The 12,659-nt window shown below is 44.5% G+C and overlaps 1 protein-coding gene across 4 annotated transcripts in view; it reads left to right on the plus strand.

The window, feature by feature from the left end:
- Nucleotides 1-12,659, plus strand: part of RBBP5 (RB binding protein 5, histone lysine methyltransferase complex subunit) — a 174,567-nt gene that overhangs the window by 26,146 nt on the left and 135,762 nt on the right. The window lies entirely within an intron of this gene.

The raw sequence follows: 12,659 nt of genomic DNA on the forward strand, positions 1-12,659 counted from the left end.
GCTGAATAAGATTTTCAGAGCCTGACTGCTCCAGTTCCCTTCCTCCCCAGCCCAGGAGAGGAGTCTGATTTGATTCCATTATTAATTAGTATTTATATTAGCATAGTGCCTAGGAGCCTCTCTATGTACAAAGGCAAATATGAAGAGGGAGAAATGCTACCTTGTAGTCCAACTCTTCTTCGTTTTCCACGTCACGAGGTGCAGTCGGCAGGTAACCAAGTTCATTGTCATCATTCTGATCTTGGGGCAGCAAGTAATTGTAGCAGGACCTGCGGGGAGTGTTAAATAAAAGACAGACAGTGATCCCCTAGGAGGATGGGTGTGGCCTATGAATCTGAAAGCTTTCCTTTTAAATGTCATACACTCAGGCAGCGGTAGTGGCTTGCTCTTATGGTGTGATTGGCCAAAACTGAACGGGCAGGGCAAGAGCTAGATTGGGCTATACTCAAGTTACAGGATGTCGCCCATTAGAAATCCACTCAGGTTGACAGGAACCAAAAATGAGTGAGCAGTCTGTGTGGGAAGCTTGCATTGTTGATAGCCGTGTGACGCACAAATCTCTCCGGAAGTAGCACTTCAGTAAGAATGGGCTTTGTGTAAATCAACACAGCATTTACTAAGCCTAAAAGGATTCAGATGGGGGAAATATTGGTCTTTCAGCTATCGGTTAACTTGTGAATAACCAGTGCTGGGCCGTCCATATTCATAGTGCTCACTGCAGGATCTTTAATCACAGGATAGTGCAGTTGTGGACCCAGCGAACCTTGTGGCAAGGCTACTACAGTGGGAAGGCCAAGGAAAGCATGAAGAGCTTTTCCAAAGCATTCACCAACTTGCTGAGGCATGGGGAGTCTAAGAGTAAGATTCATATGTCTATTGCAAAGCTGTTCAGGGCAGGTCCAGAGGTGAGAGGTGGATAATTATCCCATCTTTGCTTCGTGGAAGACCCCCAAGCAAGGCCATGCACATACCTGCCAAGGAAGAGATTAAAACCCGATGGGGTGAAATCCTCCCTGTGTGGGCACTGCTCCTCCCACCAGCTGGAATCCGTCTGGGTTGCAGCATCGGATGTTTGGGGCGGTTTGTGGGAGGACTTCTCTCTCTGCACCTCCAGCGTGATTTGGTCGTCTGTGCTCTGAAGTATTTCTAGTGCCTCCTGCAGGGCAACACTGGAGATGTCCTTCCCGTTGACCTGGTGGAGGTTTACGAAATGAAATGTTAAACGTCTACTTTAGCAAGTAATATTCTGTAAGTGAAACACGTTTCAAATTTGTCAGTAACTAAGCCCATCCTCCCTGCCACGGGCTGTTCCCCATCTCAAAGCAGTACTGGCTGCTATTTCTCCTATGGCGTCACTATTCAGAATTTATCTGTTTCTAGGGGGCATAGAAATCTATCCCATTTTAAGAAGAAGATCACTGATGGTAAGGCTTTTAACAGCTGCCCTATTCTACTGCAGAAGTAGCAAATGAAGTGATCCCTATGTATCTGTAAAATGCTTTTGGGATCACTGAATATATTATAACAATAAGAATAAGGGGTTGTCTACACCTAGTCGTGCACTGATTTAGTTAAACTGGTGAAAACTCCTCTTTGGACGCTATTCTTTTCAAAACAGACTTCTTTTGGTCTAGCTTCAATCTGTTCCTAATTTTTTTAAACAAAACTGCAATAGGCCTGTTTTAAACGGAGGTAAACATGTCCACACTGCAGCAGCTTTTGCAATGATTTAACATGACATCTCCAGTTAAACCAGCACAACTCTGCATATGCACAAGTCCTTAGATTCCTGTTTCTCACTGCTCCCAGAATTCTTATCATCCAACGCACAGGTCTGCTCTTGCCACGGTTTTTGATGAGCAGCATTTTAGTGGCCTTAGTGTTAAACTCCGACAAACTGCTTGTTTGTCTGCTTGCACTGGTACTCACAAGTGCAATCCAAAGCACTGCCGTGATGGTTGCCTTTGCAACTGATGCAATGCATATCCCAGGACGTACAAAGGTCTCTCACCCACCCTTTTTCTTATATGCAATACACAAGAAGGCAGATCTTTAATGGAGAGGAGCAAGAGGGGCTTTGTAACTCAGATTCCCTCTCTGAAATCTCCTGCCACAAGGGGAGGAGGTTGCTGCCAGCAATCCCATTGCATGAGCTTTGCTTTTCATAATGCACTGTGCATCAACTGAAGGAACAGGGTGAGTCCAACTCTGGTCATGTTTGGGGCAGGTTGCCTCTCAGTGCCCAAAGAGTGGGGGCAAACTCATGCTCAAGTTGTACGCTAACAGTTAAACCAGCAAAGAATTTGCTATCCCATCTGGACAGGTCTCCCTGCCCTTTGCAACCTACATACAGAGCTTATGTGCTATGGTGATGGTGACTTTAGACTTTGAGGGGACAGACCAAACCATTGTCTTATTCCCAGGTGGAGGAGGTCTCATGGTGGGAAAGGGAGAATAATGGCACTTTTGCCTCTCAATAGCAACTGAATGTCTCAATTGCTTTACAAAGGCGTTCCCATTTTAGAGATGGAATAACTGAGGTCTAGGTATGTGAAAGCCAACATTTTCCAAAAGTGTCCACTAATTGTGGGTGCCCAGATTTGGGCATGATGGTTCTGATTTTTCAGATGGGATGAGTCTATGATTCACCTTGAGCAGCCAGTGTGTTAATTGTGATTTGCCCTGTCTCACTAGAGATCTAAAATATGCTAGTTAAAATATGTTGGCTAACATAGTCCAGCAGACTTGCTGGGAGGAAGATCCCAGAGTCTGTACTGAGGTGGAGGCATAGTCTGACCTCTCTGAACAGATCCAAAATGGATGAAGTCCTGAAGGATGCTGGCACTGTCTAATCTTTATCCATCTCTGCATTTGTTAATCCTCTTTCCTGTTATGCATGTGTATCATGCCCATTCATACAAGTAGGCCATCCCAGCTCTACATGGCTGCACTGCAGGAGAAAAAACATTTTCTGCCCCTAACTTATAGTGCACTAAAAAAAAAAATCCTCTTTCCCATTGTTATCTAAATCCCCCTTCCCCCTGCTGATGCCATCTGCCCGTCTCGTTCTCTCTCTCTCTTTCTCATGCACGGGCAGAGCTGGGTGAGCTGCTGCTGTCTAAACTCAACTCTTGTTACGTGGATTCCTGGCAGGAGGCCCTTGCAGCACAAATGTCAGGTCCCTGCCAATGGTCCTGATAATTAGGAAACAATTATCTTTGCCCATTCTAAAATCAGCCAGATTGCATGCAGGAAGGAAGTCAAATTTGCTAATGGCATTACCGTGTGCATAACAGAGTAATGGGGCAGAGGCAGCTGTTTAAATCCCTGTTTGCTATTGAAGTTTATCTACATTGAATAACCAGATTGCCTTAACTTCTGGAATTTTGATGGTGATGAAGAGGAAAATAAACCCCATATGCTGTTTATAGAGCAGAGATGTGGCTGGTTAAGGTCGCTGAGCTTTTTGAGGTCACTGCTGATCCTTCTCTGTTTGTCACTCCAGTACTCCACCCATTTGAACTAAGGTCATCAAAGAGAAGAAAATACTGTGACAAATCTGTGGCCATCTAGGGTTTTATGGATCCCTCTGTCCCTGCACATCACAGCTGCTCAGAACTTCCAGGAGGCAGTGGAGATAGAATTGGGTCTTTCTTTTCCAAAAAAACCCCTAGGCTTTTACCACTTGAGCCTAAGGAGAATCTCTGTTCACCATTTACAGGATTTATGACACAGATGAGCGGTTATGATTCCATCCAGTAGAGGGTAGTGGTATACGAGGCAACATTCTATAGATTTTGTATTCTATGTGGTAAAGAGAGTGTTTCACACTATCTCTTGATTTTGGTTCTCCTGAACCACAAAAATAGAGTAATTCATCTGCTTAGTGGAGAAATTGATTGGGTGTTTTTATATGCTTGCTATCTATCACAAGAGCTCTTGTTCTTTCACTTGTTCCTGCATCGTGTGTTTTACCTTGAACACTTCCCTCAACTGCTAGAATAAATGAAACAATCCAGCTTGAAGAATACTGCACTTGTGTGTCACATTTCTTCAGACATCTCAAAGCAAGTTACAAAATAATCATGAATACTGTGAGAGCAGCAACTGTGCGGATGCTACTAGGTGCTCTATCGACAGCTCATGGACAGCCTTGAGGATTGATTGTGCAAACCCTTAGCTCTCGGTGATTTCAGGGAGTCCAGGGGGGGGAAAGTGTGACATATGCTCTTGAGTGCTTACATGAATACATAGAATGTCAACTGGCTAAAGTGCATATAAGTGTACCCCTGCCCTGTAGGGGAAAGGACCATAGCTGCCCAGTTATGTGTCACACGTGCTCTCCTGATAATGAAGATTCTCCTTTCACTCAAGTAGTAGGAGTCTGGTCTCTTGGAAAAGCAGGGGGATAAGTTTAGTCTCTGCTGCCCTCAGTGCCAAATGGCCAAGGTGTACGGCGGTGAAATCAGTTGGGAGGCTTGCAGGGTCTGGTGTGGTACGTTAGAACTTTGTTTTAGAGAGGGGGAGAGAATGTTGGCTGGTGGGGATGCTCGGATAATTGGAGTTTAGGCAAATCGGAACATCTTAAATAGCATGAGTACACTGGGTAGCTGTTACAATTGTAGTACTTGCCAGCACTTTCCCCTTATACTTAGAAAAGGAAATAACTATCTGAAATAACTGACTGACTTTTATGGCGACTTCTGTGGATTAATTAACTTCTGAATTTATTTATACTCTTCTAGTAATCACAGTTTATATGTGAGGAAGCCTTGTACATAAAGAAGTATAGGTGGTAAGAAATATCATTTTACTCCCCTTATCACATTGGTCTTAGATATTACGAAAACCATAGTGGATCTAGCACTGCAGCATTTATTCTAAGCAGTAATATCTATATGAACTGTGTTAAATATACTGAATTAAACAGATTATTCATGTCTTAGTTATTACAGCAGCAATTGTACAGTTGATATGCTGTGAGTATGCAGCAAATTAAATACCAAATATGTAAATAACATAAATCTATTATTACAAAGTGACTATACATTTTTCCACTTAGTTCAGTCAATTTTTAATTTTGCTCCTCTGATTTGATCAAGGTCTCTGGAATCAAATCATCTGACACTAAAAACAACCCAACTTCCACCTTTTACTTTGATTGCTCTGGGTCTCATTTTGCTCCCATGGATTTTAGTGGGAGTTTTGTGTGTGGCTTCAATGAGCTCAGGCTCAGGCTTCTATGCAGACATTACTGCAGAGCCCAACTGCATCCACAGAAAGCAGCCACTTAAGGGCAGATTTTCAGACGAACTCAGCTTCCACATAGATACCAAAATAAATGGCCAGATTCTCAAACATTGGGTGCTGAGCTCTTGTGAAAACTTGGCCCCCTGATGTGAGTACTGGGCCCTTGAAAATCTGGCCCTGAGCTCGCTTGAAAACCTAGCTAAACACGAATAAGGAGGCAAAAACTAGAAGGTAAAAAACAAGAAACAAAAAAGCCCTGAAGGAAAAATCTAAAGACCCATGTGATGTTTTTAAAATGCCATTCACCACTGTTAATAATATAAGCACTGCCATGTGATGTGGACACTGGTGTCCACAGAGATAATGAGATCAACTGCTAATGTTTTAATAGGAATTTTTTGGGAAACTGCAATGTCTGATCACTTATTTCAGCCTCTGTGATAGAAATGTATTTGACTGAAATAAGAGGAAGGGTCCCTCTATGTTGTTGGTGTGAAGCATCACCAGTGTAGAGAGCAGATTCTACCATCTATTGCACCTCTTGGCATAAGGATTTACTCATATGGAAGCAAAAGATAATTTCTCTGTACCTTAATTCGGTCCCAAGAGGAGAAGAGAAAGATCATGTTTGAGCCGTCCCTTTTTCTTGGGGCTGTTTTTGTTGTTGGATTCTCAGAATCTTCAAAGCCTTGTTCAGTTCTTTCCCTCTGTCTCTGCCCCAAACTTTTGAGTTCACTCAAATGAGCAATTGTCCCATTCTTTCTCTGTGTCCCTTACATTTAAAAGGGCTGCACTTGTTTATGTTTCCAATGGGCGAGGGGCCTTTCATTACTGCCCTTTGACCAATCCCAGGGCTAGTTTGTCTAAGCCTGTTGGCTTACTGTGGAGACGGACTGTTTCTCCTTAATGCTTTTTCAGTATGGGGTTTATTTATTTATTTTGGTCTTTCTGCATCCTGCTGAGGCAGGGGGATGGGTTGTGTGATCCCTTTACTTGCCCATTTGGAATTCACAAAGTGACGCAACAGTTGTGTAGGAAGTAATTAACGAAATCTCTTGAGAAGCTGAGCCTGGGTATTAGCAATCTCTAGGGATCTAGAAGGCAGTGTCCAGTGTTGGGTCCACAGCAAACATTATAGAATCAAAACAATAAACAATGCAAAAGTTGGAAGCAAGAAATCCTCTAAAATGTCCTTGATGACTTGAAGTGGTGGGTTTTTTTTTCCCCCAGGTGGGATACAAATCATGGCTCTTGATTTCATGACTGCAAAGCAGCCTCCTCTTGACTCCTGGAGTGCACTGTTTTGATGTTACCAAAAGCATTTGCTTAAATCATCCTTTTTTTGCGCGTTGGAGTGACAGCTTGTCACAGCTACATTTCACTAATTACCTTGTGCTGGGAGCGATGTATCAGTTCAGATCAAGCAAATACTAACCTGAACCTTGAACTGAAACTTTTGTAAGGATGACAAAAATTTGGCTAACTTTTTACTCCTTAAGTATGGGGGGGTAGCCGTGTTAGTCTGTATCCACAAAAACAACAAGGAGTCTGGTGGCACCTTAAAGACTAAGATTTATTTGGGTATAAGCTTTCGTGAACACCACGTCTTCAGATGCATGCAGAGTGAAAATTACAGATGCAGGCATTTTATATAAGTTAACTCCCTTCCCTTCGTGTGTCATTATATAATGCCTGCATCTGTAATTTTCACTCCATGCATCTGAAGAAGTGGTGTTCACAAAAGCTTATGCCCAAATAAATCTGTTAGTCTTTAAGGTGCCACCAGACTCCTTGTTTTTTCTCCTTAGTCACTGTAGTTACTGAATCAGAATTGTGCTGGGGACATATGCGGAAATGTCACAACAAAAGCTGTACTCATGGTATTCCTGGCCTGACTCAGATGTCCAGGCTGTCCCAGATGAGTGTTTGAGGTGGTTCCTAGAAACATCTGAACTTCTGCAGTTTATAATATTTTGCAAGTCTTTAGTGCTTTGGTTTGCTGATCTGAAATTAATATGCATTAGTGACGCCTAACAACGCTGGGGTATTGTATTACCATTTTATGGATAAAGGAAGTAACTTCCCAAGGTCAGTGGTCACACAGTGTATCTATGGCAGAAGCAGGCATAGATCTCAGTCATGTATTTTAAATACTAGACAGTGCTCCTTGAACCAAGCTTTGGGGTCTTTTTGAGGTTTGCGCATGACTAATGTATAGAGCAGACCATGGTAGTAAAGAAGGTAGAATCCCCTAGAAATTAGAGCTAGAAATGGTTTTCTCCCTTGCCGAATGTAGATTGTTCCCGTCGTATTCTCCAGGCCTATGTTTAGAATGTGCTATGCATTCAGAAGTTCCGCCGAAGACTGGAGGATTTACCTGCGAGGATAAATGTATTTGCTCGTGCTGAATTCTGCTTTCAGTCAAAGACATCCTGACCCCAGGCATTAATGGTCATTAAACGCCTGCTAACTTTCTTAATAACACCTCCTTCACCTTTACGAAATCTCTTTGGAATGTAAATCCCTGATTTTTACATCAAACTGGGTAATGGGCCCCACCCATTAATGTCCCAGCCCATGGATCTCATCAAACACAACACAAGAAACAATAGGAAAGGGGGTAGTGCCTTCAAAATGAGCCTGAGCGTGCATCTGTGTGCCTTCTTGGGAGGTCGTTTTAGACTTGCAGAGTCTCCTTTGAAAGTGGCACCTGGGGCTGCCTGGACAGCACCTGGTGGCCTGGATTTTGGAAGCAGTTTGTATAGCAACCAACTATACTTTTTCAGGTTAGCCTGTTTTTAACGGAAGCGGCTGTGATGGGAAGAAGAAACAGCTGCTGTCTTTGTGTCCAATCACACGGACTTTGATGCTGAGCTGGAGTGCTGCCCTACCCACTTACAGGTGCCCTTTTTTACCATCCCTGTGGAAGTAGCAACTGGAGCGAGGACAGTGAACCTGACACTGGAGAAGTGGTGCCTATGGCTCTAGCTATGTATATGAATCTAGGCTTAATCTGGCATGTAGCATTAGTATAAGGTAGCATAAGATACAGCAAGGGGTTCTGTTTCTACCTTTGTAGCTGACTTTGTGTAGCCTTAGCATCTCTGTGCCTCAGTTTCCTCATCTGTCATATGAGGATAAAAATACTTATCCACCTCTGTAAAGTGGTTTGAGATCCCTGCGTGAAAGATGTGGTGTGCGTGCTGTATACCCTTCCTGATCCAAATGTCATGGGGTCATTGATTAAGTTAGAATAATGAGGATTATTTACCATGTAGTTAATAGACAACAGGGAACATGACCCTTTTTGGGTGGCAGGGAGTTTCAAATAGATGGGGTTTGGATAATTGAGGCTTTATTACGTAAGGCATTATTCTTCTAGGATCTGAATGTTGTGATAATGATGTTTATGCGTTGTAACATAGAGCATACGAGGGATGGGAAGCTTTGTCTGAGTGGGTTTGTAATCCATGTTACTTACCATGGATTACAAATGGTAAGTGTGCACAGTGCTCTGCGGGCCACAGGAAAACACCCAAATCACTCCTCAAGGTGAGGATGAGAAAAGAGAACCTTTTCTGCCCTCTCCATTACCCCCTCCCTGCCCTTTGAATCTTTCTTCTGCCGTCCCTTCTCCAGCGGAAGGATGCTGGGTGTGTGTGAGATCTAATAAATATAATAATAATAGCTAGCCTTTAGCGCGTCTGTTAGGAGAAGAAGGTTGTCTGTGCAGCTTGCCCCTCGGTTTTGCTGGGGCAGGGATGAACTCTGGACCCACAGCTGTATCTTCCCCCTCCCTCCGCCCCTAAGCCAAGACTCTTATTAACTCTTGTCAAAGTAAACTGATGTGCCACACCGTGAGCACAGACTAGCTCACCTGGCGTGTGGGGGCCTCTTCTCTTTGCGGCTCTCAGAAGCAGACCAGGCCCTCAGCACAAACCACTTTCCATCCAGTGAAGGGCTAGCTGTTCTGAGGTCACTTAGACCGGGCTGCTTTGTGATTTATAGAGTCCGGGCCTCATGCAGTGTAAATAAACTCAGGGTGTGTCTACACTGCAATTAGACACCCCTGGCTGGACCTCGCGGTGCTCAGGAATATTGGCTCCGTGATGTCCTCCTTGCTCCCCTGCCCAGTTACCTATGTCCCTCCTCTGTTCTCTCGCTTTCCTTGTGTCGCTCCAGCATTGCTTGGTGTGCTGCCTGTCTTGCCCATTTTGAGCTTTTGATTTCCCATTTTGTTTAACTATGTCTATTAGTTACTTACAGGGCCCCAGTAGTGCAGCGTCTGAACGCCTCACCATCTTTAGTGACTTTAGCTTGGGAAGACCCCTTGAGGTAGGGCCACTGTCCCCATTTTACAGATGGGAGCTAAGGCACAGAGAGTCCAAGGGACTTGGTCAAAGCCAAGGTCACACAGGGAATCTGACAGAACAGGGACGTGAATCCAGGTTTCCCAAGTTGGACGCTAGTGCCCTAACTACTAGACCAGAAGCTATTTGATTGTGAGTATTGATGAATTCGTTGTAGGCAAGGAGAGTACAAGCACATCCTGCTTATTCCCTGTCTTACTGCAGAGAGAGTGGAATCTCTATCAGAACTACCCAGGGGAGTCCCAGGGGTGACCCCCTAAAGACCACAGAGCTTCTAACATGCTTGGGTCTCCTGGGAGATGGGGAGAGAGCTTGGTAGCCCTGACAGGCTGCTGTGATGGGTTGGGAGTCATGCCATCCAAACCAACCAAGGGAGATACAGAAAGCATCTGTCTTGGAGTTAGCCATGCGATCTCTTAATGCACAGAGATGAGGAAAGGGCCAGGCCCTAGCCGCAAGCAAGGCACTGAGAGGCTGGCGTAAATCATTCAGCTTTTGGTGCTGCTCCAGCATCGAGAGCACTTATTTGTGTATGCCGATCTGACAGGCAGGAGAGAAATCTTATTACGTCTGTCCAGACCCCCTGAGGAGAGTCCCTATGTTGCTAGGCCACACAGCTGGGCACTCAGCCATATGCTCTAAGGGACTAAGTTGAGTGTCACTGGGGGATGTGGTGTGGCTGAAACAACAGTCTCACCAGTGTCTGGTTCTGGACTCACTTCCTCAGAGCAACCTTGACTTGCTGTCAGTTTTCTGTTGTAATTTATGTTCTTCCAGGGCGTAATGTAAGTAGCATGTCAGTTTTGTCCAGACTCCTCTCCCCCATTTCTTCACATCACACCCACTGACTTTGGTATGTTGCAGATCCTCATGAGGATCCTCAGTACAGCACCATTTTTCTACTGTACGGTGCTCGGGCAAGTCAGCCATACCAGCTGCACAATGCTAGCTGCTGTTTAGAATGTGGAGGCAGGTTTTTTCTAAGATACTGAGCTTTTCAGCATGCATGCCATTGCAGCATCTGCCTGTGGATTTGCAAAATGTTTTGGGATCTGGATGAAAGGAGATTAATAGAGATTAAGGCCAGAGGGGGACTATTATAATCATTTAGTGTAACCTCCTGTATAACACAGACCAGAGAATTTCACCCACTGATTCCTGCAGGAACGGAAAGGATTGCTTTCTGTGTCACTGAACATTAAAAAGCCTGATAATTTGTACCTGAACCAGAGCACATCTTTTAGCAAGGCATCCAGTTCTGATTTAAAATCTCCAAATTATGATGAATTTTCTATGTCCCTCGGTAAACTGTTCCAATAGTCAATTACTTTCCCTGTTAATAAGTTCCCTCTTATTTCCAATGTGAATGTTTTCATTTCAACTTCCAGCTGTTGGTACACAGTAGCCAGATACATAAACATGACATGAAATCTCCATTCAGACCCCCAACCCCAGCAGTTCTTTGCTTTGAGGGCAATAAACATGATTCCAAAAAGCCCCTTCTCCACTTGCTCATTGCCTCTGCCTTGGAATAGGATTAGGGCTTCCTCTGTGCTGATTGCATTTCCTTCTGCTGCAGAGTTCGGTTACCCACTGGTAAAGCCCCAAGCTTTCCTTGTTTTGTCAGTATGTTTAACTGGCAGCCTACAGGAAAAGCATCAGTGCTGGTGTGGGAATCCCTGGGGCAGTTGGAGCAGACGTCTGCCTGCAAATCTTGTTGAATTGTCTTACACCCTTAGAGCTACTGGCACCTTAATCCTCTTCCACCAGAATGGCAAGGAGGCCGTCACAGAGACAAATGGAGCAGCAAAAACTTTTAGGAAAACCCAGCCTCTGGCTAGGATTTTGGTTTGATCTGTGTCCCATAGAGGGGAATGCATGACTGAGATGGGAACGTTTTAAACCCCTACGTGCCCCCAGAGTTTAATAATGTGAGGGGGAGGGACTGGCACAGATTTGTATATGCCATCAGTGCCTTCATCTTTACACGGTTTGCAAAGGAGAGTCCCTCATGAGCCACAGCACACGAGAGGTTAACTTATCTCTGTTCACACAGTCTTAAACATGCACACCAGGGACAACAGCTGTGGCATGTAGGAGAGAATGGCCAACCAGCTGTGGTCTCCTAGCTTGAGAAAAAGGCACAAGGGGTTGCTGGCTACATGGGGTTCTTGTTCCTCACTAGTTAGGAAGTGGAAAGGACTCTGTTTGCCATGCTTCAGTCCTCTTTTTAAAAAAAGAAAAAGTCAGCTGCATTGTGGTGTTTGTCTAATGATTGCTCCCCTTGGAAGGATCCTGTTTTGAAACAAAGCAAATGCCCTTTCCAATCCATCAAACATGCCAGCGGATGATCACTTTCCCTTCCACAGAGAAACAAAAATAAGCAGTGGGCTAGTAAAAATACCTCCCTGAGGAACAAAGGGTGCCCCAAACAGTGGATGACACTGTGTAAATGGTGATGGATTAGGGATAGATGGGGTTTTCCTGTCTCCTCAGCTCAGCAGGGCAGCTGCTGCTTTATCATGGGGGTGTGTTTGTGTTTGCTTCACTCTGGGGTGAGGAGCAAGTGACACTAAAACTGTCAAGATCCCCACCTCCTGCTGGAGATTTTATCAGAGAGTCCTTTGACACCATGACTAAATCTGCAGCTGGTGCCTACCAAAGCACTAGATTTTGCTAATTGACTTTAGTGGGAAGGGGTGGGCCTGAGCTGAAATGTTTGGGTCCAGATCTAGAAAGTTCTGGGGTCCCCAGATTTGAGGATATGAGTTGAGCCTCATTTCTACTGTTTGGAAATCTTCAGAGTAAAATACAGATGCCAGCACTGAAGGATAGTCTCTCTTGGGGACGTATTTTCAAATGTGGTGTCCAGATCCTGCACTTGGGAAGTCAGGCAGATGGGCACCCAGTTAGGCACCTTAGTTCTGAGCATCCGAAGGTGAGATTTGGGAGGGTTTCACTTAGTTGCCCTCCCTTTTTAAAAAAGGGTCTCTAGGGTCTTCCTTCACCATTTTAGCAAGGGTGTATTTTTTCAGGGTT

This window comes from Lepidochelys kempii, chromosome 21 (genome assembly GCF_965140265.1).
Source record: "Lepidochelys kempii isolate rLepKem1 chromosome 21, rLepKem1.hap2, whole genome shotgun sequence".
In the NCBI taxonomy this organism is placed as follows: Eukaryota; Metazoa; Chordata; order Testudines; family Cheloniidae; genus Lepidochelys; species Lepidochelys kempii.